The sequence below is a fragment of the Cryptomeria japonica genome, chromosome 4 (assembly GCF_030272615.1).
Source record: "Cryptomeria japonica chromosome 4, Sugi_1.0, whole genome shotgun sequence".
In the NCBI taxonomy this organism is placed as follows: domain Eukaryota; kingdom Viridiplantae; phylum Streptophyta; class Pinopsida; order Cupressales; family Cupressaceae; genus Cryptomeria; species Cryptomeria japonica.
In genome coordinates, this window is record NC_081408.1 from 714,942,463 (window position 1) to 714,948,221 (window position 5,759).

Below are 5,759 nucleotides of genomic sequence, written 5' to 3' on the forward strand. Positions count from 1 at the left end.
TTTGCATGCTTGGCTTGGGAGATGAAGATTCCTTTTTCTTTCTGAGAGATCTGTAAGCCAAGAAAATAGGACAACTCACCCAACATGGACATCTCAAATTCTATCTTCATTTGATCAACAAATTCTTTGCACATGATGTCCTTGTCCCCACTGAAAAAAATATCATCCACACATACAACAACTATAATCATGTGATCTCGATTTCCCTTGACATACAAGTTTTTGTCTGCATTTCCTTTCCAAAATCCTTGCTCCCTCAAGTATTTATTTAACCAGGAATGCCATGCTCTGGGAGCTTGTTTCAAGCCATACAGAGCTTTCTTCAACCGGCATACAAAACTCTCATCTTCATGCAACAAGTACCCTTCCGTCTGTTCCATATACACTTCTTCTTCAAGACTGCCATTAAGAAAGACATATTTCACATCCATTTGATACACTTTATATCCCTTGTAGGCTGAGAAAGATAAAAAAATTCTTATTGCCTCTAACCTAGCAACTGGTGCAAAGATTTCTTCAAAGTCAATACCTTTAACTTGAGCATACCCTTTGCAAACTAACCTTGCTTTATGCCGGACTATCTTACCTTCTTCATTCATCTTGTTTCGGTAGACCCATTTGGTACCTATGAAATTCTTGTCTACTGCTCTAGGAACAAGTTCCCAAGTTTGATTTTTCTTAATTTGTCTCAGTTCTTCATCCATGGCATCTACCCACTTCTCACTTTTGTTGGCATCATCAAAAGTTTTGGGCTCTACTTCAGTCATGAGATAGAAATGTACCTGCTCACCTTCTCGAGCTAATCTCCTTCTGGTCTGCACACCTTCATTCCTATCTCCTATGATCTGTTCTTCCGGATGATTCTTTTGCACATACCAGTTGGGAGTCTTGTTTGGTACATCTTCTACTGGTCCATTGTCAGGTTGGTCTTCATATTCCACATCCGACTCATCAATGTAGGGTGTAGGTGTAGATTGTTCTTTGTGTGAGTCTTCATCTATTCTCACATGTACACTCTCAACCACTCTTCTCAATCTCTTGTTGTAGCATTTGTAGGATTTACTGTTGGCTGAGTATCCCAAGAAAATTCCTTCATCATTCCAAGAATCAAAACTTCCCAACCCATCAACATCTTTCTTGATGAAGCACTTACTTCCAAACACTCTAAAGTGTTTGAGTGATGGTTTCCTTTCATTCCACAACTCATAAAGAGCCATTCTATTGTTCACCCTTAACTGAACCCGGTTTAAAGTGTAGACAATAGTGTGAATTGCATCTTTCCAGTATATATCCGGTATGTTGGCTTTATTCAACATTGTTCTGGCCATCTCCTTTACTGTTCTATTTTTCCTCTCCACCACCCCATTTTGTTGAGGTGTCCTTGCTGCTGAAAATTGCCTTCGAATTCCATGTTTCTCATAGTAGTCAACAAATTCATTTGAAGAGAATTCCCCACCCCAGTCAGATCTTAAGCACTTTAACTGGTGTCCACTTTCATTTTCCACCATCTTTTTGAAAATTTTGAATCTCTCAAATGCTTGTGACTTGTCATGCAGGAAGGTTACCCAAGTCATTCTTGAGTAATCATCTATGAACAACATGAAATACCTTTCTCTGGCCAAAGCTTTTGTCCATGTTGGCCCACATAAGTCGGTATGTATCAACTCCAAAGGTCTTTAGGTGTTATATTCTTTTGTCTTAAAACTGAACTTTGCTTGCTTACCTTTGACACATTCATCACATAATGTGCTTAATAGTTTTATGATCTGAGGTATGTTTCTTACATATCGATTCTTCCTTATCTTCATCATATTGTCAAAATTCACATGGCCTAGTCTCTGGTGCCACAACCAACTTTCATCAACCTGTCCCATCATGCATTGGGACTCATAACATTCCTTCATATTGTAGACATTACCCTCTATTCTCTTTCCTTCTTCTACCACCTAACTGATACTCTGCTTCCTTATCTGGCAACTAGTAGAATCAAATGAGAACTTGTACCCTTTGTCACACATCTGACTTACATTCAATAGGTTATATTTCAAACCTTCCACATAGTACACATCATGAGCCTTGAGCTTTCCATCAATATTCGGTGTACCCCGACCTTTGATCTTGATGGAGGAGTTGTCACTGAACTAGACTGAACTACCATTCCAATCATCAAGCTTGATGAAATTTTTCTTATCTCTGGTCATGTGATTTGAGAAACCACTATCAACTACCCATACATTCCTCCTTTCAACATGTAGAGCAGTCTGCACAGTCAGGCTGGACTCTATCTTGTTTTTCTCCTTCTCTACCCAAATTGATTTCTCTTCTTTCTTTTCCTCTTCTGTCACTTTGTGTTCTAGTTTTGTTTCTAACTTCTCATCTGGTACAACTCTCTTTTTCTTGTCAGTTCTCAACTGACAGTGCCTTTCTATGTGACCAAAATTTTTACTTATAGCATTTCACATTAGCACCAAAAGATGTACTCAATACATTCTTGTAGGACATTTGCATGTTACTCCTACATTCATAGCTCTTGTGACCAAACTCATTGCAATTATAACACATGATATTTGTACTTTGTAATGAAGCAAATGAGTTTCTACTCTCAAAACTAGGTTTGACATTCATTTTCCTACAGTTTGCCATTCTATGACTGAACTTATTGCATCGATGACAATAACCATGAAATTTTGGTACATATCGGTTAGGTTGTCTTGAACCTACAAACAACTATCTCACGGGGGTGATTCCTTTCATGCTACTAACCTTTGTGAATCCTTCATGATCAATTCTTGCATTCCTTCTTGGATCTACATGTTGGTGCATTGAGTATGGTCTCTGGTTCATTGATTTAGCATACCGGTTTGTGTATCGGTTTCTAGCAACATCTGCATATGTCTTTTTGCCGATATCCTTGTCCACTGTGAATGTCTTCTTCTCTTCACATTCCTTTGTAGAAGTGAATTGAATTTCCTTATCCGATGTGTCTTTTCTATTTGAACTTTGACCTTTTAGAAAACCTAAGCCACCGGTATCTTTGGATTGCTTCTGTTTTCTCAGCATCTTGTTCAAAGCTTTAGTGTTGCCTTCATACTTGCTTCTCACTTTTATTTCTTCCTGACTTTTCTCCAAGTCCTTCCGGAGTTTCACTATTTCTGCTTCTAGATTCCGATGTTCCTTTTCCTTTTCACTCAGACTGGTACTAGTGACTTCACACATCCTCTTGACCTCTTCCAACTGGAGTTTTAGATCTGCAATATTTTTATGGGGCTCTTCAAGAGATTGTTCTAACAACTCTTGTTCTTTAGCTGCAACCCTTTTTACCTTCTTCAACTCTCTACTTGTTTTCTTTAGCTCATCTAAGACACTAATGAGTTCTGCTTCAAGATCTACTTCACCTTCTTGCTCTTCCTCTTCTGCTTCTTTAGGTACCGGTACCTCTTTGTGAGGCCCCACCCTGACTCAGTCTGACATTTCAGTGGTTTTTATGTTGAGACTATTATGGATGCTTTATTTTTATGCATTATGGATTTATAACTTATATGATTCCATGATTTGGATAACATTGCTATATGTTGATGCTTCATTTATATGTTGTATGATATAGAACTCTACATGATTTTTGAATAGGATGAATTTGCGGTGATATATGTCGTTATTGGATTTGCAGGACTTTACTATGATGATAGAAATATGATGTATGTTTTATGTGTGGATCAAAATTATGAGAATTAGGATAATTGCTTATGTGAAATTACTTGGATATAAGATGTATTAAATTGTTCAAATGTAAATTGTATGCAAGTGTTTGATGTGTACTATTATTCTTGTGTTTTATATTATACGAGGTTATTTGAAGTTACTAATGTGTAATTGAGATGCGCAGGAAGTTATCCATGTGACTATGGAAATATTACAGAGAACCAAACCTAGACCTATGTATGTTCGTAAAACCAGGGTTTGTCTATTTGGAGAGACAACACCCTGTTTGTGTCGTATTTTATTCATAATAGTAAATGATGCATGTGTGTTAAATGTTATTTAATTGATTTATGTAAATCCAACAAGAGACACGATTTCATGTATAATTTTGTAAAAGTATTTTCTTTGTGTCACTTGACACATGTGTGCATTCATGTTTGAATTTTTAAATTTGTCTCTAGGAGGGAATTGTTTAACTATAACTTTTTCAATTAATGTAATGTGATTCCATAAATACCTTGGGTAAAGAATCTTTGGGATGGTCAACATAGATTTGACCCGAAAATAAACTTTAGAGGGGTTAAAAAAGGATTAAATGGACACCTAGGGGTAGTTTAATAGGGTTTTCTAAAGCCCATAAGGTATACCTAAAGGTTAGGGGTAATTTTAGGCAAGTTTCTACTCCCATGTGACCTTTTAGACACCCTAAAAAGTGACTTTTCTAAGTTGTGCGAAAATTGAAATTAGAAGACTTGAACTAAGTTGTGAACCTTCCTTTTCGAATGAGAGTTCCCTTTCCCATTTTACCTTACCTTCCTTTTTAGTTTTTAGAAACTTGTGAGAACTCTCACAAAGGGCTTCTTAAGAAAGAATTAGAAAATTAGTGGGTAATCACCCACTCTCCATTTTTGGAGACAAAGAAATTTTGAAAAGAAAAAGATAGATTTGGGATTGAGAATTTGGCTAAGTCTAAAAAGAAAAGACTTGTGGAATTGGGCTGCTCATCCTCAACAAAACTAGCATACCTTTGAGTAGTTTAAGGTTGGTTCTACCTTTCTTGTAAAGTTTTTCTTATTGCATGTTGTTTTGAAAGAAATGCTTTTGTAAAAGACTAGTTTTCTTGCATGTATTTCTTGGAAATTTATTTGGTGTTTTGTGCTTATGCAATGTATGTGTTTTGGGAAGTAATCAAGACCTCCTACTCTTGGGAGAGATGATGGTCTTGTGGGTGGTAGAAGTGACAACCCTCGAGTGAGAGGCTCTCGTTATGAGAGTGATCACAAGGGATATTATGTGACCCTTGCTGCATGGCATGCATTGGGGGTCATAAGGAGGGAAATAAGACATAAATGCCTTGGGGGCATAAGGAATATGGGGTTGTTATACTTGATGTATTTGGTTTGCCATGAGGTGGCTATATGTTTTACCATACTTGCAGTCTCCTCAGGGTACTTGGTCCACTACCACCCTTGAAAAGACACCACAAATGTGTGATGCAGTGTAGCCTGGGTTGGGGTTGTGTTTGAGTTTGTGTATTCTCTCGTCTTTTGTGTTTGCATGTGTGTTACCTGTCTAGGGCTTGGTTCTCCGAGCTCGAGGGTGGCTACCAGTTAGCCTAGGCTGGGAGGTGAGCTCTCCATGGTCATAGCTTCGATTTAATTGCAGGTTGTTAGAAGAAAATAGCAGGACAAGTAGATGTGGCTGGATTTAGTTGTTGCAGAAAAATATTTGGATATGTATTTATTACTTTCCTCATTTATTAGAAATGAGAGTCCTAATTGTAAAGTGACAAGAATATCTTGGAGATAAGATTTGAATATTTGTAATAGTCATTTAAGTTGTATTGCAGAAAAGAAAATGATTATTTCTGATAGTAGTACCTAAAGTTTTGAAATAAATAATTGTGTGTATAGGATATTTTGGAAATGAAGAAAATTGTTAATTCTCATACGCATCTAAAAACAATTTATTTGAAAAGAAATAAAATTGATTTAGCATGCATGCAGGATGCTGAAAATAAAACCATGTAGATCTATACATAGAAATGTAAAAGTTATTTT